The 25,564-nt window shown below is 41.1% G+C and overlaps 1 protein-coding gene across 4 annotated transcripts in view; it reads right to left on the bottom strand.

Moving 5' to 3' along the window:
- Positions 1–3,536, bottom strand: part of PHACTR4 (phosphatase and actin regulator 4) — a 101,364-nt gene extending 97,828 nt beyond the window's left edge. For 2 of the 4 annotated variants that reach the window (XM_086716185.1, XM_086716186.1), the window contains exon 1: positions 3,384–3,536. The gene's annotated coding sequence lies outside the window, so the exon portion shown is untranslated. The remainder of the gene's footprint in view (positions 1–3,383) is intronic. The other 2 variants (XM_086716187.1, XM_086716191.1) reach the window with 2 other exon arrangements.
- Between the last annotated feature and the right edge of the window lie 22,028 nt (positions 3,537–25,564).

The raw sequence follows: 25,564 nt of genomic DNA, 5'->3' as shown, positions 1-25,564 counted from the left end.
AAAAGGAAAAGACTTGGTTTTCGCTGCTTTGTCCTCAGGATCTGATTCCTGAGTTTCTAGGAATCCGATCCAGTGTCTAGAACACAACAGGCCTCCAATAAGTGTATGTTGACTAGATGAATGGATGAAATGATTTGGAAATAAAGTAGACCAACAGCAAAACACACAAGGAAAAAAGTTCCTTCTCATTATGATGGCATAATAAAAGAGATTTAAAACAGGCTTCTACTAGTTAGAAAGGCTAGACCAATTGTATTGACTCAATTCCATTGGCATGTTATGCATTTTACCTAAGAAGAATTTAAGGAAAGGAGGTGAAGTAAGTTTCTATTTCTGATGTCACATTCATGGCATGCACTGACATAAAGCCAAGATTTAACTGCAGGTTTGAAACTAATTAAAAGTTTTTACTAAAAGCAAACACCAAAGAAAGCATTTTCTTGAGTCTTGACTTTGGCTAGAAAAGAATCTGAAGTTCAGTTCTTTCTTCAATGTTATTTCCAGCAGCCAAAAGTGCTGTATAGATGTTCTCCAACATATTTCTTTAAAAACCTTTAAGGAAAGATTAATCAAAACTTGCTAGTAATGATTAGACAAAACCACAGCCCAGTAACTTACCACTCTTCCACCTCCACTGGGCCTAAGCACAAGACAATCACAACGTACCACCAAACAAGGTGATGGGACCAACGTTCAGGATGATTTATGGCTTAGTATGACATCATTTGATGTTCTAAAACCTCCAGTTCCAGTTCCGGGGCGCCTGGGTGGCTCAGTCAGTTGAGCGTCCGACTTCGGCTCAGGTCATGATCTCACGGTTCACGGGTTCGAGCCCCACATTGGGCTCTGTGCTGACAGCTCAGAGCCTGGAGTCTGCTTCGGATTCTGTGTCTCCCTCTCTGCCCCTCCCCTACTTGTGCTCTCAAAAATGAATAAACGTCAAAAAAATTTTTTTTAATTCTTTAAATAGAAAAATAAAAACTCCAGTTCATTTTAAGTCACTTTTCTCTGCTTAGAAAATATTTCTGGGGCGCCTGGGTGGCGCAATCGGTTAAGCGTCCGACTTCAGCCAGGTCACGATCTCGCGGTCCGTGGGTTCGAGCCCCGCGTCGGGCTCTGGGCTGATGGCTCGGAGCCTGGAGCCTGTTTCCGATTCTGTGTCTCCCTCTCTCTCTCTGCCCCTCCCCCGTTCATGCTCTGTCTCTCTCTGTCCCAAAAATAAATAAACGTTGAAAAAAAAAATTAAAAAAAAAAAGAAAATATTTCCAAAAAAAAAAAAAAAAAAAAAAAAAATATATATATATATATATATATATATATATATATATATTTCCATTATTTTTCTCCAATATTTAAATGTCAATAAATCATAAGCTGTTCATGGTGGTATAATGAGTAACTGCAACAGGTGTGAAGTAATGGAAAGAGCACTGGACTGAAGTATGGTTTACTATTTCCTATCTAGGTTAACTGTGTGACTTTAGGCAAGTCACTTAACATTTTAGAGGCTGTGAATTGAACATTTATCACCAATAAAATGAGAACCACCACCTCAGAGAACTGCAGTAAGAAATTACATAATATATATGATGAGCTGTTTTCAAAAAATAACACTAATAGCAATGTCATATTTCAACAGATAACAGCCAGTCATTAGTAACTGATGTTCCTTTTTTTTTTTTTTTAATGTTTATTTATTTATTTTGAGAGAGCGAGCGAGCGGGCAAGCTGGGGAGGGGCAGAGACAGAGAGAAATCCCAAGCAGACTCCATCCACACTGTCAGCACAGAGCCCAACATGGGGCTCAGATTCACAAACCCTGAGATCATGACCTGAGTTGAAACCAAGAGTCTGATACTTAAGGGAATGATCCACCCAGGTGCCCCTGTTCCTTGGATTATTTTTAAAACTTCCAGAGCAATTCTATGGACACTTCTTCAAAACACAATCAGGAAAACAATCAATCCCTACTCATGACTGGATTAAAACCTGAAGGGAACAATTGCATTAAAGACCTCAATCCCTGCACAATATTACTAACACAATCTGGATTCTCAGAGTTAATCACTTCCATTATGAGAGATCAAAATAATAAAGTACAATAGGCTTTATTTTGCATACTTGACTAGGGAGGGAATTTAACCTATATAACTTTAATATCATTCCCTGACTCATGTAAAAGGGTCCTGATTATCCTCATTTCAGAGACCTGAAATACTAATTATTTTTCAATAGGAGCCACCGCCGCGGCGTTTATAAAGCTTTACCTTATGCTGAATCTCGCAATGCAGTCTTCCAAAGGAACGTGGATGAAATTACCACTAACAAAATTTGATTAAATCCACACAATTCACTGGTTTCAGTAAGGATCTACTACTATCCTCCCTCAAACTGGCTTCATTTCTATTACTTGGTGAACTAGTAGTCTCTTTGTTGCTTTCTTGAAGCTACCAGGTTTCTGGTTTCGCTATAACGCAGATCCTTCTATTAATGGACGTTTCTTCCAACTTTGTTTCAAGCAGAAGAAATAAAAGGATCGCGGGTCCGAAGGGAGACGAACTGGGTGCCTGGATGAAGTCCAGTAACTTTTTTCTGCATGCAATGAATGAAAAGCCTGCTCGCTGCCCTATAAATCACTTTCTCTTCTCCGAGATTCAAGACGTATGTGAACTACCATTCTGCTCAACCGCACTGGTTCTTTGGTTCCCCGATCACAACTGCAACCTATACAGACACGGCAGCAAATTAGGTCCCTTCCCAGTATCCCGGGGAGGGGGCTCACTTCTTTTCCGCAGGCCCATCCCCCTACCGAGAAAAATGCCTGGAGATTCGTGTCCCAAAGCCGCGCGGGGCTACATTTCAGAGTTAGACAATAACCTCAAGGGTTTTCAACAGAAACTCCGTCTGCCACTGCCTGGCTCCTAGCCTCCGCTCTGCCCAGCCGGGATGCAGAGGTCCGACCCATGACGGGTTTTTAAAATGGACTTTGACCTGATCCGGTTACCGTAACCGGATCCCCTGGGACGGGCCCCCATCAAGGACCGGCCCGGAGGGCTCCCCGGAGGAGGCGACCCCTCGCACTGGCACAAAGGGGCAGCCCAGACAAAAGGGCCCCGCCAAGTCGCGGGAGGAGGGGAGGGCCAGCCTTCGCGGGACACACTGCAGGCGGAGAAACCACGGCGGGACCGTTGTGGGAGGGCGGAGGAGGAGGCGGCGGCCCCGGCCCAGCCCGCCCCGCCCTGCCCTGGACCGACAAGTTCGCGGTTCGGGCCGTTACCCCCGCCCAGACCGCGACCTCATTGCGGAGCTTAGAACGCGGCGCGAGCCTAAGAGGCGCCCGCAACCAGACCCAGTGTACTTCTCGCTCACTTTCCCTTGCTCACCGAAATCACCCGGGTGGCCGCCGCCGCCTCCTCAGCCTCCAACAGTAGCTTCCCCCGGAAATCCTACCTGGCCCGCCCGCCGCCAGGCTGCAGCCAGAGCCTTCGGCCCCGGGGAGGGGGGAGCCGAGGCTGGCCGGACAGTGAGGGGTAGGAAGTGCCCCCGCGGAGGCTCACGGGATTCGTAGTCTCCAGCCAGAGCCAGCTGCTTTGCGGGCTGGACAAGATGGCGAGAACGTCTCCGCTTTATGCTCCGGGTCTGTAGGCCTCACACGGCCTCTCTGGGCATGCGCCACCCGCTGCTGGCAACCTTGGTATGAAAACTTGGACTGCTTAACTAGTGCCCGCGGGCAAAGGTCTTTGGACTTAGGAGCACAGAAACAAGTTCAGCTGCAGGCAGTGTCTAGGGAGGAGCTGACGTACGTGTGCTGTTTTAGAAAACCGTGTCCAGCCCCTATCTGGTCAAATTTCAAATATAGTTTCTGCAAAAGAAAACACTATGGGGCGCCTGGGTGGCTCAGTATTAAGCGTCTGACTCTGGATTTTGGCTCAGGTCATGATCTCATGGTTTATGAGTTTGAGCCCTGCATCTGGCTCTGTGCTGACAGCGAGGAGCCTGCTTAGGATACTCTCTCTCCTATCTGCCCCTCCCAAGCTCGCTCGCTCTCTCTCAAAGTACATAAATAAACTAAAAAAAACCCAAACAAAACAAAACAAACTATTGAGGGCCAGTTTAAAATACAAAAACTTAGAAGTAAGTTTAAAATTGAGGGCCAGTTTAAAATACAAAAACTTAGAAGTAAGTTATCCTCAAGGTGTCTGGAGGGCTCAGTCAGTAGAGTATGCTACTCTTGATCTCAGGGTTGTAAGTTCCAGGCCCTCTAAGGTATAGAGATCACTTAAAAATAAAATCTTAAAAAGAAGGTGGAGGAGGAGGAGGGGGAGGAGGAGGAGGAGGTGGTGGAGGTTGTTATCCTCAATCTAGTGTATAAAGAAGCAACCCGGGAATCATTCTTGGCACCTTCTTCAGCCCACTAAGTCCAGTCAATCTATATCCCATAGACCTCACCATTCCATTTCCTCTATCACCATTAACTAGAGCAAGCAACGGTCCTCTCTTGCTAGTCTCACTAGTTTCAGGCCTCTGGGCTCTTCTCCTCCAAACACCATCCTTGCTGCCGCCAGATGATCTTGCTTAATGCCAACCCCATTGTGTCACAGTCCAAATTAGAGCTAAGTGTATAACCTAAAGCTGCTAGAGGAAAATGAGGGAAAAAATCTATACGACCTGCAAACACACAGTCATAAAAGAAAAAATTGATAAATCGTAAGTCACTAAAGTTAAAAATGTTGCTCTTTAGGACACTTATGAAAATGAAAAGGCAAGCCACCCACTGGGATGAAATAGCCGCAAAACCTACATGCAACAAGGGACTAATATCTAAAACAATTTCAACTCATTAAGGCAAACAACCCAGCTTAAAAAATGATTTGAACAAATGTTTCACAAACGAAGATAAACCTGTGGCAAATAAACCATGAAAGATGTTTGGGATATGCAAATTAAAACCACAATGAGATAATCTACACACCATGACTTGTAATATCAAGTGATCAAGTGTTAACAAGAATGTAGAGCCACAAGAATTCTCATTCACTGTTGGTGGCATTGTAAAATGATACAACCACTTTGGAAAGCAGTATTGGAGTTTCTTTAAAAATTAAATATACACTTGGGCGCCTGGGTGGCTCAGTCAGTTAAGCGTCCAACTTCAGCTCACGTCATGATCTTGTGGTTTGTGAGTTTGAGCCCCAAGTTGGGCACTGTGCTGACGTCTCAGAGCCTGCAGCCTGCTTTGGATTCTGTGTCTCCCTCTTTTCTCTGTCCCTCCCCCGCTTGCACTCTGTCTCTCTCAAAAATAAACATTAAATTTTTTTTAATTAAAGAAGTTAAATATACACCTACTATATGGTCTAACCATTACACTGTAGGTATTTACCCAAGACAAACTGAAAGCATACATCTACACAAAGACTTGATTGAACATGAATGTTCATAGCAGCTTTATTTGTAATAGCTTAAGATTGGAAACAATTCAAATGTCCTTCATACTTATACAATGGATACTCTTTAACAATAAGAAGGAATGAACTATTGATTCACACAACATGATGAATCTTAAAATTATTGTGCTGAGTAAAAGAAGCCAGACATAAAGGAGTACATTCTGTATGACTCCATTTGTATAAAACCCTAGGAAAACCAAACTCTAATGAAAAAAGATCAGTGGTCACCTGGGGAACCAAGAAGGCAGATGTATGGCAGCCAGAGATAATAAAGGGGATAAGGAAACTTTTGGGGGTGATTGGTATATTAATTATCTTGATCATGGTTATGTTTTCAAGGCTGTATAATGAGTTTTAAGTATATCAAAACTTATGAAATTGCACACTTTAAATATGTGAGGTTTATTGTTCATCATTATACTTCACTAAACCTGAAAAATAGGATAGTCGATAAACTGTTGGGGGGGTACCTGGGTGGCTCAGTCAATTAAGCAGTCAACTCTTGATTTTGGCTCAGGTCATGATCTCGCTGAGTTCAAGACCTGCATGGGGCTCTGCACTGACAGACAGTATGGAGCCTGCTTGGGATTCTCTCTCTTCCTCTCTCTCTGCCTTCCTCCATGTGTGCACATGCTCTCTCTCTCAAAATAAATAAACATAAAAAAAAATGTTGGGGCACCTGGGTGGCTCCGTCGCTGAGCGTTGGGCTCTTGATTTGAGCTCAGGTGATGATCTCGCAATTGTGGGACTGAGCTCCACATTGGGCTCCTCGCTGAGTGTGGAGCCTGCTTGAGATTCTCCCTCTCTCTCTCTCTCTTTCTGCCCCTCCCTCCTCTCAAGATAAATAAATGAACATTTAAAAAAAAACTGAAAGAAAGAAAGTAAGAAAATCCTTCAGTGGCTTCCTGGTACTCTTGGGCAAAAAAAAAAAAAAAAAAAAAAAAAAGTTACCACAGAAGTTGTAATTGTGGAGTTTCAATACCATTCATGGGGAAGGGGATGGATAGGGACAGCAATTATGAAATCCCAGGTAAGTAATGATGGTGGTAGGGGTGCCTGGGTGGCGCAGTCGGTTAAGCGTCCGGCTTCAGCCAGGTCACGATCTCGTGGTCCGTGAGTTCGAGCGCCGCGTCGGGCTCTGGGCTGATGGCTCAGAGCCTGGAGCCTGTTTCCGATTCTGTGTCTCCCTCTCTCTCTGCCCCTCCCCCGTTCATGCTCTGTCTCTCTCTGTCCCAAAAATAAATAAACGTTGAAAAAAAAAAAAAAGTAATGATGGTGGTAACAGTAGTGTTAATAGCAGTAATAATAAAAACTCCTATTTTTCCTTGAGCATCTATCATGTACCAGGTATTTTACATATGCCTTGCATTAGGATTCCCCCCAAAAAGCATAACTAGAGACAAATATTAGTTTCAGGTAATTTACTTGGAAAGTGATCCCAGGGACTTACTGTGAGAGCCTACAGTAAAACAGGGAAGAAGGAGCCAACACAAGGGTGCATTGCTTACTTGGCAATCCTACCAAAACCATGTGAGGATTGTCTACAATGCCTCTCAGCATTGTCTACCCAAGGACTGCTCTGAGAAGCATTTGTCCATTGGCTCCCATCCCCCATGGTAAATCCCATGGGATTGCCCCAGGGAGTATCAACTCCTCTTGCATTTGGAACAGGGTCCCACCAGAGTCCTATATCTTGGTTTAGGAAAAGCTCCAGGACAGAATGCAGAAAGATGGAAGGAGAAGTGAAGCCCTTACTAAACTGTTTTCTGCAGCTTCAGCTAAAAGCTAAGGTAGCTCTGTGAGGACGTGAGATAAGGCAATGGGGGTGCCAGACCATCCCTTGCAATGCTCAGGTTTGTCCATTTTCTACATTAGATCTAATTTATCACCCTGTCTTCAAGGTAATGGCCTGTGACAACCTTGACAAAAGATTTGGTGGCACTCATCACTCTTTGCAAAATGCTATATGTTGCCCCACATGCCTTTTGTGCCTTGTAATACACGACACCCAAACATATGGATGCTTCTCACAAATGATATTAAGTGAAAGAAGCTAGACCGAAGGAGTACATGCTGTATGGTTTCACAAATATACAATAAAAAACAGGCAAAAATATTCTGTTGAAAGTCAGGCTAGCAGCCACCCTTCAGGGTGGAAGAGCAGTGTCTGGAAGAAGGTGAGAGGGGGTTTTCTGGAGGCTGATAATGTCGCTTTTTGATCTGGACCTGGGTGCTCGGTCCATGGGTGTCTTCAATTTGTAAAAATTCATTCATGGGATATAGATACTCTTCTGCCTGTATATTATACTCAATTTTTAAAATGGGAAGTGGTCTGCACCAGGCCTCTTGTCTTCTGAGAGATCAGTTAGCAGTAAACACTCTTTCTAACCATCAATATTTCTGGTTTTGGGGCTCATGGGCACTATTGGTGTATAATGTTAAGAGCATAAGCTCTGGCAATAAAAAACTGTTCTGCCACTTCCTCTGTGCTACTGCCCAAGTTATTGAAACTGGTTAATGTTCAGTTCCCTCACTGTACAATGGGAAATACAATAGTACTTATTATGTAAATTGATGTGATAATTAAATAAAGTAACATACATAAAGTAGCCAGCACTGTACCTGATATATGTTAAGTACTCAATAAACAATTACTATTACGAGTAATATGTTTTTGTCTTTCTGTTTTTATTAAGTTTCCAATTTTTCAACAATGAACATGGATACAGGCTATAAGTGCAAGGATATTCATTGTAGTACTGTTTGAAATCTCAAACAAAAAAATTGGAGATAAATTAAATATGCATTTACTGGAGAATGCGCAAATCAACTGTGGTATGATATAGAATAGCACAAAGCAGTTAAAGTGAATAAATGAAAACTGGAGGGATCAACAGGGACAAAACAAAATGTTAAGGGAAAAAAACTAAGTTGTAGGAGGTTACATATGGCCTGATACCATGTATATAAAGTTTTAAAACATCCCAAACAATACTATATACTGTTTAAGGATTTATCTATACATAGCAAAAATATAAAATCATGTGTGGAAATAAAATATTCAGGCAAATGATTACTTCTTGGGGAGAGGAGAAAAGAACGGGTAAAAGGAGGAATATATCAGGACTTAAAGCATATCTGATATTTTATTTCTTGAAAGCAATTTTAAGAAACAAATGATAAAACATTAAGATTTGACAAAGTTGTGACAGAGATTTGGGTGTTTGTTATATAAATGTCTATTTTTCTATATGCTTGAAATAGTTCTCTATTAAAAAAATTTTTTTTAACGTTTTACTTTATTTTTTGAGAGACAGAGAGAGACAGAGTGCAAGCAAGGGAGGGGCATAGAGAGAGGGGGACACAAAATCCAAAGCAGGCTCCAGGCTCTAAGCTGTCAGCACAGAGCCCGATGCGGGGCTCCAACCCATGAACGCAAGATCATGACCTGAGCGGAAGTTGGACTCAACTCACTACGGCGCCCCAGTTCTCTATTAAAAAAAAAAAAAAAAAAAAAAAAAAAAAAAAAAAAAAAAAAGCATGGAGCAGAGCAGTGTGCAAGATATTCTACCCTTTTTGGGGAGTGGAAAAGCAAGAGTTTGATGCTTAACTGACTGAGCCACCCAGGCACACTGAGAATTTTTTTTTTAAGTTTAATTTTTATAGTTTTATTTATTTTGAGAGAGAGAGAGAACAAGTAGGGGAGGGGCAGAGAGAGAAGGAGAGAGAATCCCAAGCAGGCTCCATGCTGTCAGCACAAAGCCCGAGGCAGGTACTCCAACTCCGAAACTGTGAGATCATGATCTAAGCCGAAATCAAGAGTCAGACACTTAACCTACTGAGCCACCCAGACGCCCCCATAATTTGTTTTTTTTTTTAAGCTAAAAAAGTGTTGGAGAATCGATGAAACAAGTTTCCAGCTATCACATTTTAAAATCACGGCCTGATGACTTCACCATAGTTTCAAATTCTGAGAGCTCTTTCACAGACGCGAAAGGCTCTACGAACCTGGCTGTTCTCACTGGGCTGAGAACCAAGGCCAATTAACTGGCAAAAATGAATCAGACCAATCAGAGAGCAATATGCAAATGAGCAACTCTGACTGTATAAAGCTTCCTTGCTGTAGCATTGAACATTGCAGAATTTAAAGACTGCCACCTGCAGGCCAAATCTCTCAATAGACGGTTCATGGAAATAATCTAGGGGGATTCTTCTCTCAACTGAGTCCTCTGTGGGGCTCTGTATTGGAGACGTACATACATTTTTCCCTCTCCCCTGCAGCCCACTACTCCGCCACAACCCCAAACTGGTGATAGTAATTCCTAAAAGTAGACACTATGGCATCAGATTGTCTGGCTTTACCTTGGGTAAATCAGATACCTCTTCTATACCTCAGTTTTCTCATCTATTAAATGGTGATGATAACAACAGCTCCTCTGTACAGACGTTGTGAAGATTGAATTAGACCATGTAAACTGCTTAGCACAATGGCTGGCACATAGTGAGCACAAATATTAACAGTTGTTGTTAGGCAGAGCTTCAGAAGCTTCTCCCATTCAATAACTGACAAATTGTACCTTGGCACACAAGAGTGCAGTGGAAAGACCTTTAGTACCTGGCTCTCCCACTTAGGGCTTGTGACCTTTGGCAAGTCTTTTAACCTCTGTGAACTTTACTCGACCTCACAGGTGGTTTTGGATATTACATGACATCATCTATATAAAGCACCAATCACAGTGCCTGGCATAGAGTGGACAGTTAAATGGAGTGACAATGGAGTGATGATTAATACGGGAAAAGATACCAAGTATAGGCAAAGGTTGAACAGCTCAGGTTGCAAACAGGCAGGCCACAGGTGCTCACTAACCTACAGATATTTTGGTTTGGCCCTCAGTATTTTATAATTTTTAAATTACTTTCTAGCTTTGAACACTGAAATTCTACCTTTAAGGTCAGATTTTCAACTTCTTTTAAAATGTGAAGGTTTAACAATGTATTGTATAACACCTACAAGGAAGATGGCATATAACAGGGAAATTTAATTTCTTCCAAGGGAGCCAAGTAATGCTCCCTGAAGAGGTGATGTTAAAGCTGAGACATTAAAGTTAAGTAGAGGTTAGCCTGATAAAGACAGAGGGGCAATGCTCCAAGCAGAGGGACTGCCATGTCCAAAGGTCTTGAATCAAGGAGGCTACTGGCTCCAGGAAGCTTCAGGAAAGCTCAGTGACTAGAGCACAGTGAGCAAGGGGAAGGTGGGAAGAAAATAAAGCTCTAGTTGGCTCCCTAAGGATTTTGGACTTTACTGTGAGGACCAGTGTAGTTCAAGGCTGGACGCTGGGAGGTAGCCAATTGGTGTAACGAACTAAGGGGCTAGGCAGTCAGAATGGAGAAAGGTCAGGGGTCAACAATTAGCAGCAGAGGAAAGAGAGGAGTGCTAGCGCAGTATAGGATCTATATCTAGAAACTCCGGGACAGGACAGCCTGTCTTGTCTGGCAAAGGGCAGACTTTATAGGAACCAAGTTGAGTTGGACACCAGGGTGAACATCTTACGTTCATTTTAATAGTGGGGAAATGGGAAGAATAAAGATTTGGCCAAGGACATATAACAAAGAAGATACAGAGCTAGATTCACAACACCTATCTGTAATTTGTTGCTCCTCTTACCACACTAGTTTTCTCAAGGTGAATAAACACAGCACCAATACTGTGTTGCTAATAATATCCTATTTATTGAGAGCTTGCTAAGTGTTAGGCTCTATGTATATGTGCATTATTATCTCATTAGTTCACTCAGTTAACAAATTTAGTCCACCCAGGGCACCTGGGTGGCTCAGTCAGTTGAGTGTTCAACTTAGGCTCAGGTCATGATCTTACAGTTCATGGGTTTGAGCCCCATGTTGGGGCTTGCTGCTGTCAGCCATGGAGCCCGCTTCGGATCCTCTGCCCCCCTCTCTCTCTGTCCCTCCCCTGCTCAGACTCTCTCTCTTCTCCCAAAAGTAAATAAACATTAAAAACAAAACAAAACAAAACAGGGTGACTGGGTGACTCAGTTGGTTAAGAGTCCAACTTTGGATCAGGTCATGATCTTGCAGTCTGTGAGGTCAAGCCCTGTGCTGGCCTCTGTGCTGACAGCTCAGAGCCTGGAACCTGCTTCCGATTGTGCCTCTCCTTCCCTCTCTACCCCTCCCCTCCTCTCACTCTGTCCTCTCTCTCTCAAAAATAAATAAATTAAAAAAAAATTTTTTTTAACCAAATATCGTCTATCCAAAATATTGTGTACCAAGGGACTGTTAGGCACTGGACACACAGGAATTAATGAGACAGACACCATCCCTATCCTATTGGAGTTCACAATCCAGATAGGAAGTGAGTAGTTGAAGTAATTATAGAGAGTAATTGGCAGGTACTTTAGGGAGAGTGTAACAGTGAACCCAGCCTACTATGGGCGGCAGGTAAGGCTTTCTGGAAGAAGTGACAGTCAAGCTGAAAAAGCAGGAGTAAAACATGAGGAGAGACTATTCCAGGAAAAGAAGAGGTACTATATGGAAAGCACTATCCTCACCGTAACTTGATGAGATAGGTGTTATGATTATCCCCTCTTCACAGATGAGAAAACTGATGTTCTCAGAGATTAAGTAACTGACCCACTAGGCAGTGCTAGAGCCCGGATTGTAAGCCTGGATCTATCTAGACCAAAGCTCATCCTCTTAGCTGCTAAGTTAGATATTTCTATTAGCTTGTCCTTTCCTTCGAATGGTCAGGTGAGGGGAATGGAATATTAATTGAGATGTCTGCAATGCAGGAAGTTGAAATCATGGCTTACAAACCATTTAAGCATGTCTGTGTCAGGGTCGGCTGTCAATTTTGGAATGACAGCTATCTAGTGACACAGCTCCTGTGCTAATGCCTGAATAGATGTTTAGCTCAACTAAATATGATTCAACAGCTAGGTACTGAGTGCCTACTTGGTGCCAGGAAAGGTCCCAGAGCATGTAGATAAAAGAGCTCGAGTTCAAACCTAGGTCCACCTGACTCTGAAATTTGGGCTCTAGACCATTGCACTGCACTATCTCTGCCAGGATAATCAGCTTATAAAAACCCAGGGGGATGTGGGATGATCTGCAAGGCCAAATACACATCCAGGAAGGGGAAATAAATGTCAGTGCTTTTAAAACTTCCAGGGAAGTAGAGAAACTGGAAAAAACAACAAATAAACAAACAAAAAACAATGTGTCTAGTAATTAGACACTAGTTAATCCCTAAAACAGAGAACTTACCCAAAATATTTATAAATGATTCTTTTCTATCATTTAATTCAGCTTAAATTTGCCTCAAGACTTATCTTTAAATTTAATCAGTAACTAAAGTTCAGAATTTTTGGTATCCAGATACACTTCCTTTAATTCTTATTTTATATCAGTGTGAGAAAAAAAATCTATTTCACAAAAATCAGTGTCAAGCAAAAAAAGTGATCGCATTCAGTATGGGTACAAGCTGTTTGCTTAGCAAACTGGGAGAAAAGAAATCCTCTGCAGGAGGTGGCCACCAGCCCTGAGCTATGCGAACATTCTGTCTGTGGGCAGGGAAGTGTGCAGCCTCGTTCCAGATGCTCAGATGTGATCAGAGGTGAAACCTGTATGGCTAAAGAAGTGGCCAGAATTGGTTCGGTGACACACGGATTGGAAAGATCACCGCTGTGTTCAAACATACGATGTTTGCAGTTCCACCTGCTTATTTACCCTCCGTCTGAACAAAAAAAAAGGCAAGAAAAGAAACTAATATTTACCAAGTGCCACTTTGTATAGGGTATATTTTTGCCTCGACAATTCATCTAGTACTGTAGAAATGAGTTCAGAGAAAGAGGTAGAACTTCTCTCATAGCAACTATAAGAACTTACTTATTATAGTTTAGCCTGTTACTAAAACAGTAACAATAGCTTCCATTTGCTGAGTGCACACTGTGTGCCAGGCACTGTGATGTGCACTTCTCCTACACTATTTCATTGAATGACAACCTTACGGTATAGGGACCATTACCCATTTTACAGAAAAACAACAACAACAACAACAACAACAACAACAACAACAGATGTTCAGGAAATTAGGCAACTTCCCAAGGCCACATGTGAGCAAGTGGCATCTGTTCACATGTCCATCTCCCCACCACACCAATCACTGTAAATTTTTAAAAATTTTTTTAAGTTTATTTATTTATTTTGAGAGAGAGAGAGCATGAGCAGGGGCAAAGAGAGAGGGAGACAGAATCCCAAGCAGACCCTGCACTGTCAAGCGCAGGGCCCGACATGGGGCTCGAACCCACAAATCATGAAATCGTGACCCCCAGGCCGAAACCAAGAGTCAGACATCCGACTGACTGAGCCACCCAGGCACCCCTGTAAATTTCTATGTCTTATTCATCTTTGTATTCCTTGTCTCTAACATTGTGCCTGGCACAGAGTAGGCAGAATCCAGTAAATATTTTTGAATAAATAAAAAACAAACAAAATTTCTCAAGATAAATGGTAGAGCCACCATCAGGATTTTAGGTCTTCTGTCTTCCAGTCTAGTGTGCTTTCTTTCCATAATTAAATATTGCCTACCTAAATCTGGATCCTGATTAATCATTCACATGCTTCTTTCACTCTGGAAATTCCTATTAGACACCTTCCATATGAGTATGATAGAGTGATTCCACTTCTCAGTCTTTATCTTACAGAAATACTAGCACATGTGTTTGACAATGTATTACTAGGGTATCTGCTATTGGTATTTCAAAAAAAACTGAAAAATAAATATCCGTCAATAGAGATATGATGAAACGGTACATCAATAGAATATCATACAACTTTAAAGAGAGTAAGGTAAGTTAGAGAAAGACAAATATCATATGATTTCACTCATATATGGAATTTAAAAAACAAAACAAACAAAGGGGGAGAAAAAGAGACAGAGACAAATCAAGAAACAGTTAATTATTGAAAACAAACTGATGTTACCAGAGGGGTGGAGGGAGAGGTTAAAGAGGTGATGGAGATTAAGGAGTACACTTGTGATGAGTACTGGATGATGTACGGAAGTGTTGGGTCACTATATTGTACACCTGAAACTGATCAGTGTGGAGCCCAACACAGGGCTTAAACTCATGACTCAGAGATCAAGACCTGAGCTGAGATCAAGAGTTGGACGCTTAACCTACTGAGCTACCCAGGTGCCCCTGCATCCCAAAGATTCTAATAGGGTGGGTTGGGAAGATTTGGATAATCATCAGGTTTAGCCAATGCTTTTTTTTTTTTTTTTAAAGTCTATTTATTTATTTTGAGAGAGAAAGAGAGCACGAGCAGGAAAGGGACAGAGAGGGAGAGAGAATTCCAAGCAGCCTCACGCCATCAGTGCAGAGCCCTATGGGGAGCTCGATCTCAGGAACCAAACCGTGAGATCATGTCCTGAGCTGAAATCAAGAGTCGGATGCTTAACCAACTGAGCCACTCAGGTGCCCCAGCCAATGCTATTTTTGAAACATTTTATCCACCTAATGTTACTTTTATATTCTCTTTATTGGATTATTCATTTTATTTTTTTGTTTCTTCAAGTGCCATTTATTTGCATTCCTTCAGTATTTGCATTTCAGGTGATTCATGTCCTTAAGGGGTCGGCAAGTGCCGCCCAAACTCTTTTTGTTTAGAGTAGGACTGACTGTAAGTTCTTATCACCTGCACTTCCTTGGGCCTCAAGGAATAAATCATTCCCATGCTCCCAACTGCTATCATATCTGGCTAAATGATAGAGTCCTTGGAGTTATCTCCTAAAAATCTAGATATAGACAAGGAGTGTCCATCACACCCACCTGCTCCTACTTTGGCCACCAGTGTCCACTGTCCAAGAAGCCTCTTAGGATTCTTGGCCAGGGTTGGGACTTCACTAACCCTGATGACCTTGCCAGTTTGTGTCCACCTCAAAATAATGGAGCAATTCCTCAAAATTCACACTGTAACAAAATGGAATATACTTCAAAAATGGTGGAAGAGACCATTCTCCTCTACCTTTCCACATTCTGTCACCTGGGCCCCAGAGTAGCACTGCTGGAGACTTGGAATGAAATAGGAAAACAGGAGCTACTGGGTGGCTCAGTTGGTTAAGCATCTGACTTCGGCCCAGGTCACCATCTGACTCACTCTGTGAGTTTGAGTCCTGCATCTGGCTTGCTGCTGTCAGCACAGAGCCCACTTGAAATCCTCTGTCTCCCTTCCTCTCTGCCCCTTCTCCACTAGTGTTCACAAATGTGTTCTCTCTCTCTCTCTCAAAAATAAATAAACAGCAAAAAAAAAAAAAAAAAGAAATAGGAAAACAGTTTTAATTTGTAGTTCCTCTCTACAGAACTCAGATACAAGAGCCCACTTGAGGACCTCTTGGGCAGTGGACATCAAGCTGTCTTCCCCATGCAAGCTTTTCTCTTCCTGCCCATCATTATAAGCCAGCCGAAAAAACTTATGCAAACGGTGGGAGCACTACGGCGCAGCACTGAGTCTTGAAAAGCTATGTCTGAAGGCAGCCTAGGTTAAAATCCAGTTCTGGGGGCGCCTGGGTGGCTCAGTCGGTTGAGCGTCCGACTTCGGCTCAGGTCATGATCTCACGGTCTGTGAGTTCGAGCCCTGTGTCGGGCTCTGCGCCGACAGCTCAGAGCCTGGAGCCTGTTTCAGATTCTGTGTCTCCCTCTCTCTCTGACCCTCCCCCGTTCATGCTCTGTCTCTCTGTCTCAAAAAACTAAATAAATATTAAAAAAAAAAATCCAGTTCTGCCTCTCACGGCTGTGACTGTGGTGTGTTTCTCCATGAGCCTTGTTTTCTCACCAGTAAAATGAAGACAATGATATCTATCTCAAAAGATTGTTGTAAGAGTTTAAAACACGGCAGTTTTTGTTTTGAGCACAGTGCCTAGAACATAGTAAGTGCTTCATAAATGGTAATGATGACTATTACCTGTAGACCACCTACCTCTTCAGGCACATCTAATAAAGACTGAATTTCAGAAGTGGCCCCAATCTATAGCCAGTCTGGGGCCCACCACAGCATTTTGAGTCATTTCTTAAAAACAGGACACACCTTATACTGACAAATGAATATTGTTTACTTCAAAGTTGTCATCACCTCGGAGGCAGCGCACTTATTCCAGAGATGTTTCCACTTTCCAAACCGTGATTGGGGTGCCCAATTCAGAAACATCTACAGGGTCTATGACACATCCTTACTGGTGGCAAATCTTCATCTTCTATAAAGATAAATTCAAGTTTTGAAATAATTAGAGGGCACCTGGGTGGCTCAGTTGGTTAAACATCTGACTTCATCTCAGGTCATGATCTTGCGGTCTGTGAGTTCGAGCCCCACATCGGGCTCTGTGTTGACAACGTGGAGCCTGGAACCTGCTTCAGATTCTGTGTCTCCCTCTCTCTCTGCCCCTCCCCTGCTCGCATTCTGTCTCTCTCTCTCTCAAAAGTAAATAAAGATTAAAAAAAATTTTAATGAAATAATTAGAAGTGAATAAATAGGGTACAGAAGAAAATGAAGTAGGACTGATTTTCTTATATGGATCTCACATAGATTATATCCTTTTAAAATAAATTAATATTTTAGAGATAACAGCAATAAAGTCCATTTAGATTAAAACAAAAAAGAAAACTACCCACAAGCCTAGGGGTTCTTTAATACAACCATTATCATTTTGGTGTGTTTTGTTTATCTTTCCTTAATACACAGTTTTAAAAATAGTAATAGTAATAATCTACATATATAATGTGTAATGTGCTAATCTAACTTAAAAATATTACTTAAACATTATTTAATATTCTATAATAAGCATAAAATGGCTATAGAATCCTCATAAGAATAATTAAAAAATTTTTTTAATGTTTTTTTATTTTTGAGAGAGAGACAGAATGTGAGTAGGGGAGGGGCAGGAAGAGAGGGAGACACAGAATCTGAAGCAGGCTCCAGTTGCTAAGCTGTCAGCACAGAGTCCAATGGGGGGCTTCAACTCATGAACTGTAAGATCATGACCTGAGCTAAAGTGGGACACTCAACTGACTGAGCCACCCAGGTGCCCTCTTCATAATAATAATTTTAAAGGCTGCATAATATTTCATCAAATGGATATGCCAGAATTACTTAATTGCTTCTCTTTTGCTAAACATTTAGATTGTTTCAAGTTTTTGGTTTTTTAAAAAATTTTTTAACTTTTATTTATTACTGAGAGACAGAGAGAGACAGTGCATGAGCATGGGAGGGGCAGAGAGAGGGGGCAACAGAATCTGAAGCAGGCTCCAGGCTCTGAGCTGTCAGCACAGAGCCCGATGTGGGGCTCGAACTCACAAACTGTGAGATCATGACCTGAGCCGAGGTCAGTCGCTTTACAGACTGAGCTGCTCAGGTGCCCCTGGTTTTTTTTTTTTTTTGAAAGAGAGAGAGAGAGTGTGTGTGTGTGAGCAAGTAGGGGAGGGGCAGAGAGAAAGGGAGAGATGAGGATCCAAAGGGGGCTCCACACTGACAGCACAGAGCCCGACATGGGGCTTGAACCCAGGAGCTCTGAGATCATGACTTGGGCCAAAGTCTGATGCTTAATCGACAGTGCCACTCAGGCGCCCCTCAAGTCTTTTTTTTTAATTATTATAATATATATAGCTTACTCTGTGATTTTGCTTATTCTCTCAGCCTGGGTTATCAGAAGTGGGACTGTTGGATCAAAGGGTATGAGGATTGATGGTTCTTGATATTTACTTCCAAATTGCTTTCCAGTAGGTTTTTATTAATTTATAATGCCACTAGAAACACTTGAATATTACCCATTTCACTGCGTCTTAAAAAAGCACTCAGTATTGGGGCATTTGGGTGGCTCAGTCAGTTGAGCATCCAACTCTTGATTTTGACTAGGTCATGATACTAAGGTTGTAGGATGGAGCCCCGAGTAGGGCTCTGCACTGAGCATGGCATCTGCTTAAGATTCTCTCTCCCTCTCTCTCTGCCCCTCTCTCCTGCTTGTGCTTTCTCTCTCTAAAATAAAAAGAAAGGAAGGAAGGAAGGAAGGAAGGAAGGAAGGAAGGAAGGAAGGAAGGAAGGAAGGAAGGAAGGAAGGAAGAAAGGAAGAAAGAAAAGAACTCAGTATCACAATTTTAATAAATTAGGAGCTGGAAAAACATTTCACCCAAACCAATTTTGAGGTCAATTGCTTTGACTTCCCCCTTCGCCCCACAAAAAATCCAAAAAAATTATATGAACAATAGCAAAAATTTGTAAGTAACTGTGTAGTTTCTCCAAATGAGACCTTTGAAGGGAGCTGAGCCACTTATTTAGATGTTCATCTTCTGGTATACTTGTGTTTTTTTTTTGTTTTTTTTTAATTAGTCTCATCACTTCACAGTCACACCTCCAAGGAAAACATGGAAACAATTATAGTCAACTTGACAAAATAACAGTGTGATGACTCATATCCTGTTCCCCTCTAGGGTTCAGTGTTGGTTCTATACTGTCAACCCCACTATGCTAAGAACTTGCCACTGTCTAAGGGCATTCTGGACTGTGGGTCCATCTCTCCTTTGAGAAGAGGGGAGACTATCTTTTAAACACCAGACACACCAGCTAACGAGAAGGGCACAGACAGGGTGGAAAATGCCAGTCACTCTCACTCCCCTACTGAAGAAATGATCTTTTCCTGTTCGGTTTTCTTTGAAAATTATTATTATTTTTAGGTTTACATTTATCATTAAAAAAAGGCAAAACACTAAAAAGTACAGTATTATTTCTAACAGCAAGCAATAACTGTTAACATTTTGAAGTATTTCATACCATTTTCCCGATATATGTTTTGTAAGTAATAGCATACCATACACATTGTTTTTAAATTTTACTTCACATAGAAATAATTACAGCTTATATCTATAAATGTTTACTATGGGACAGGTACAATCCAAGTATTCTTACATATAACTAATTTAAGCCATAAGGAAGGCAATATTAATATTCCCATTTACTGATAAGGAGACTGAGGCAGACAAGTAATTTGCCTAAAGTGACAAAGTTAATAAGTTAACTATCTGGAATATTTTTCCATATCATTAAACTCATTACTACAAATTTTTTTGAAGGGCTGCAAGATATCTCATTTATGAATAAAGTTTCATTTAATTATCCCATCTCCTTTTATGTGACATCTAGATTATTTCCATTGTTTGCTGCCATACACATCACCAAGATGACCAGCCTTAAACTACACCTTTGTGCACACCCGTAATTATTTCCTTAGGGTAAATGCCTCAAGGACAGTTGCGTCGGATTTATATCTTCAAAAAGGTGTTCCTTTCTCTATGTTCTCCATGACATTGAATGTTGTAAATTTTACTTTTGTCTACAGCAATGTTTTAAAATTCATTTTACCAGTTCTGAGAAATAAGTTCAAGCATTAAAGCATGAATGATTTCTCTAGAGTAAAAAAAAAAAAAAAAAAAAAACAAAACAAAACAAAACAAAAAAAAAACCAGGGTCTCAAACCTCCCCCTTTCCATAATCTCCTCCTGCTTTTTACAGATGCTGAATCTCATGGCTTACACACTAACTCATCATAAAGGAATGAGGAGTGTTAACCTGGGACAGACCAGCTCACAGAAGCAAGATTCTTGTGGCGTACAACTCAGCATTCACTAATCCACTCACTCACTTATTCGATAAATATTTGGAAGGTTATTATATGAGTAGTACTAAGGGAGGCAGGGGTTATGGAGTTCACAGAAATAAAATAGAACATTGCTAAATAAAGCATGTAGCACATTACCTGGCACATAATAATTGGTCAATAAATAATATTTATGCCAGGCACTGCACTAAATGCTTGGTGAGTGGATTATTTCATTTAATCCCTACAATAGCCTCTAGAAACTGGGTTCTTTCATTATTCCCATTTTGCGGATAAGAAAACTAAGGCCTAGAGAGGTCTACCCAGCTTGAGCAACATACTTGTGGTGGAGTTCACATTTGAACTCAAGACTCCAGAGTCTTAACCATTATGCTATACTATAAAACACAATCCTTCCCTGTAAAAAGCATATTAATAAGACTGAAACTGAAAACAGCTATCAAGTATTAAGCCCTTAAATGCCAAGCAGCACTCTGCTAGGTCTTTATACATATTGGTCATTTAATTCATATGACAATTCTGTGAAGAGGTATTCTTATATGCCTACTTACAGATAAGAATACAGACATTCTGAGAATTTAAATAACTTGTCTAAGACACACACGGCTATTAAATGGTAGTATGAGAAGCCAAGGTCGATAAAGGATAACTATACAGAGAACACAATGAAAAGTGAAACAAATGATGCCACTTAGCTGCCATAAAATATCAGAAGTCAGGAAAAAAGAGACTTTGTGCCCTTCTTGTGGTCTGGGAATGATTGTAGGACAGAAAGGGAAAATTCTGGTAACTGTCACCTGTGTCGAAAGCCTTTATACAGGTTAGTTCATCGGATCCTCTACGCAATGAAGGTATCCTCAGTTTCACAGATGAGGAAATGGATTCTCTGGGAGGTGCTGCAGTATGTGCAAGGTCACATGGCTCGTAAATGGCACGGCTAGAATTGGAACCTATTTGTCTCTCAAGCCTGAGCTCTTAACCACCGTTACATGCTTTCCATTGTTTGATCCTTTTTGATTATGTAAAAGTCACACAGACATGAGTGGGAAAGGCAGAGGAAAAGGTGTTAAGAAAGATAATACAGGGGCACCTGGATGGCTCAGTCGGTTGAGTGTCTGACGATTTCAGCTCAGGTCATGATCTCATGGTTCGTGGGTTCAAGCCCTGCATTGACCTCTGTGTTGACAGTGTGGAGCCTGCTTGGGGTTCTCTCTCTCTCTCTCTCTCTCTCTCTCTCTCTCTCTCTCTTTCTGCCCCTCTCCCACATGTGCTCTCTCCCTCTCTCTCTCAAAATAAATAAATAAACTTATTAAAAAAAAAAAAAGAAAAGAAAGATAATACATACACAAGTGTGTTGAGGTGTATAAGGAAAAGGAAGCAGACCTGCTTGGCCATTCATTTGGGGAAGGAGACCTTTGTTCACATACCTTTTATGACTATACAAACGGTACAAATGTCTGTTTCTGCCATTATAATGGGAGCTATTAAAGACAGGAACTGTATCTTAGCCATTGCTGTAACCCAGCACTGAGCATAGTGCTTAGCTTGTAGTTCTAGCAGAGAGCTTGGAAAAATAGGGAGTAGTCACTTTGCATAGATCTCTGGATGACAATTAAGGTAGTCTCCACAATTGAAATATCCTAAACAAAATAACAGGTACTCAAACCCAACAGGGTTTTTAAAAGATAATATCATGATGCAATGGAGTGATGCCAGGAGTGCAAGGATGGCCCAATTGCAGAAAGTCTGTCAATATAATTCACCACCTCAATTGACCAAAGGGTAAAAATCACATGATTTTTTTCTTCCAAATGTTTACTAAATTCTAGTTAGTTAACATACAGCGTAATCTTGGTTTCGGGAGAATGTAGTGATTCATCAGTTACGTGTAACACCCAGTGCTCATCATGACAAGTGCTCTCCGTAATACCCATCACCCGTTTAGCAACCCCCCCTCCATTAACCCTTAGTTTGTTCTCAATTATTAGACTCTCTTATGGTTTGCTTCCCTCTCACTCTTTTTTTTTTCCTTCCCATATGCTCATCTGTTTTGTTTCTTAAATTCCACTTATGAGTGAAATCATATGGTATTTGTCTTTCTCTTGCTTATTCCACTTGACATAATTGCACTCTAGCTCCATCCGCATGATTGCAAATGGCAAGATGGCATTTTTTGATGGCTGAGTAATACTCCATATATATACCACATCTTCTTTACCCATTCATCAGTCGATGGACATTTGGGCTCTTTCCATAGTTTGGCTATTGTTGATAATGACATGATTTTCCATCATACCTGAAGCAATAGCATCAAGATCAGGACTAAGTCGTGGGTGTGCATTATTACCAGTAGTGTTAGCTAGAGTATTGGAGAGTCTGGCCAATTCCTTTAGACAAGAAAAACGTGAAAGAGGTATGTACTCTCTCTGCTTGCCACTCTTGCCAATGATATGATAGTCTATATGGAAAACACAACATAATCATCAGGCAAATTATCAGAACTATAAAAGCGTTATTGATCAAGTTTGTAAGAATAGAAATCATTTTACAAAACCCAATAGTCTTCTATAACAGGAATATTCACCTTAAAATGTAATAAAAAGATAACACAATCTACAATAGCAACTAAACTATAGTCTATAGCAAGGATCGACAAACTTTCTGTAAAGGGCTAGACGGTAAATAATTTCTGCTTTATGTGATCTCTGTTGTGGCCACTAAACTCTGGCATTGTAGTACAAAAGCGGTCATAGAAATATTTAAATAAATGTGGATATTCCAATAAAACTTTATTTACAAAACCAGACAGCAGGCTGACCTATACAAGTGCAGTTTGCTGACTTATGGTCTACAGAAATTAGCCTAAAAGCAATGCCTAAGAAGTTTATTAATTTTTTTTTTCCAACTTGGGGCAGCTGGGTGGCTCAGTTGGTTGAGCGTGCAACTTCAGCTCAGGTCATGATCTTATGGTTCATGAATTCGAGCCCTGCATCAGGCTCTGTGCTGTCAATGTGGCATGCACTTGGGATTCTCTCTCCTCCTCTCTCTTTGCCCCTCTCCTGCTCGTTCACTCTCTCTTTAAAATAAATAAATATCAAAAATTTTTTTTTCAACTCTATTTGGGGACATAAGAAAACCTGAATAAATGTCATAATTGGGATAACCTCAGCAGTATAAAGATTTTATTCATTTTTTAACAAACATTCAGAGTGACTACCAAAGGTCAGATATTGGGACATTCCTCATGAATCTTACATTCTAGACGAGAAGCAGTAAATAAATAATCTGAAGTTGGTTAGTAATAGATGCTATGAAAAAAATTAAATAAGATAAACAGAGAGTGATGGGAATGAGTGTGCTGCTTAGGATGGTCAGGGAAGGCTTTTTTTTTTTTTTTTTTTTTTTTTTTTTTTTGACATTTTAGCAGGATCTGAAAGAAGTGGAGTGTTCCATGCAAAGAGGTCAGATCTCCCCCCAGATTGATCTATATATACTCAATGAAGTTCCAATAAAAATTCTAGCAATAATGGTGAGAAACTGAAACTTATTCTACAATGAGTATGGAAGCTAAGTCGATTTTGAGAGGGAAATAAAAATAGGTTACCTGCCCTACTGGTAGAACTGGCTCTACCACAAAGCCTCAGTAATAAAAACATCGTGGTGCTGGTACTGAAAGGAAGGAACAGACCAACGGAATAGAATGCAGAGTTTAGAAAGAATGCATATACATGGGAACTTAGTATGTGATAAATGTGGCACCACAACGCATTCGAAAGATTGCTCACTGTATTGGGAAAAAAAAATCTGGACTTTTACATGAAACTATGTTAAATGTGGACTCGAGATGAAAGACCTAAATGTAAGAAATGAAAACTATAAAACTAATAAAGGAAAAACTGTTACCTCTGGGTAAATAAAGGCTTCCTAAAGAAGATTCCAAATCCTAAGGTCAAAATTTAGGACATCTGCTGAATTAACAACATCACATCACAGAAAAGCTTAACAGGAAGGTGACTGACAGACCAGGAGAAGGATCTGCAATGTTTAAAACAAACAAGGAATGTCTAGAATATACCCGTTAACTCCTACCAACTAACAGGATAGGAAACCGAATACAAAAATATGCAAAGGGTATAGATACTTTAGTTTCACAAACTAAGAAGTCTGTATAATTTCATATACAAAAAGGTGTATTAAAAAAAAGGCTTAAAAAAAGCTCAGATTGATTATGACCAGAGAAAGGCAAATCAAGACAACCAAAAGCTGCCACTTGACATCCTTCAAACTAGCACAAAGTACAAAGAGGATGCGGATATGAGTTCTTGTGCACTGGTGATAGCAATGTCAAATAGCACAGCCATTCTGAAAAGATATCTGGAATATTTGGAAAACTTGAGCATGCTCATAGGTATATGGTTCAGAGGAATATTCCACATCAATTTACAAATTTGCTTATTTTAGCACTTTTTATGGTAATAAGAGAGTGAATGACAATCTAGATTCCCATCCTCAAGGGACTGAAGGAGTAAAATACAGTGTATGCACAGTTATGTGCCTGGATTCTGGAGCTACGCTGAGTTGAAATTCAGGTTCCACCATTTATTAATTCCGACTTTGAACAATGGAAGAAGAAAATTTGAGTAAATTCTCTGTATCTCACTCTCATCTATAAAATGGGAGTTACGGGGCGCCTGGGTGGCGCAGTCGGTTAAGCGTCCGACTTCAGCCAGGTCACGATCTCGCGGTCCGTGAGTTCGAGCCCCGCGTCGAGCTCTGGGCTGATGGCTCAGAGCCTGGAGCCTGTTTCAGATTCTGTGTCTCCCTCTCTCTCTGCCCCTCCCCCGTTCATGCTCTGTCTCTCTCTGTCCCAAAAATAAATAAACGTTGAAAAAAAAAATTAAAAAAAAAAAAATAAAATGGGAGTTACAAGGTCTACCTCAGAGGGTTATTGTGAGAAACACGTGAGTTAAAACATTTAAAGCACCTGCCAGGGGCACCTGGGTGGCTCAGTTGGTTCAGTGTCTCACTCTTGATTTCAGCTCAGGTCATAATATCAGTTCATGGGATTGAGCCCTGTATCGAGCCCCACATTGGGAGTGCGGAGCCTGCTTAAGATTCTCTTTCCCTTGGGGCGCCTGGGTGGCTCAGTCAGTTAAGCCTCCAATTTCGGCTCAGGTCATGATCTCACTGTCTGTGAGTTCGAGCCAGTCAGGCTCTGTGCTGTCAGCTAAGAGCCTGGAGCCTGCTTCAGATTCTCTGCCTCCCTCTCTCTCTGCCCCTCCCCTGCTCATGCTCATGCTCTGTCTCTGTCTCTCTCTCAAAAATAAATAAGGATTAGAAAAGAAAAAAGATCCTCTCTCCCTCTCTTTCTGCCCCTGTCCTGCACATGCATTCTCTCTCCCTGTCTCTCTCAAAATAAATAAATAAACTTAAAAAAAAA

Source organism: Puma concolor, chromosome C1 (genome assembly GCF_028749965.1).
Source record: "Puma concolor isolate L17-30 chromosome C1, mPumCon1.1.hap2, whole genome shotgun sequence".
NCBI lineage: Eukaryota > Metazoa > Chordata > Mammalia > Carnivora > Felidae > Puma > Puma concolor.
The sequence above is the reverse complement of the archived record's forward strand: the minus strand, read 5'-3'. Positions and strand labels throughout refer to the sequence as shown.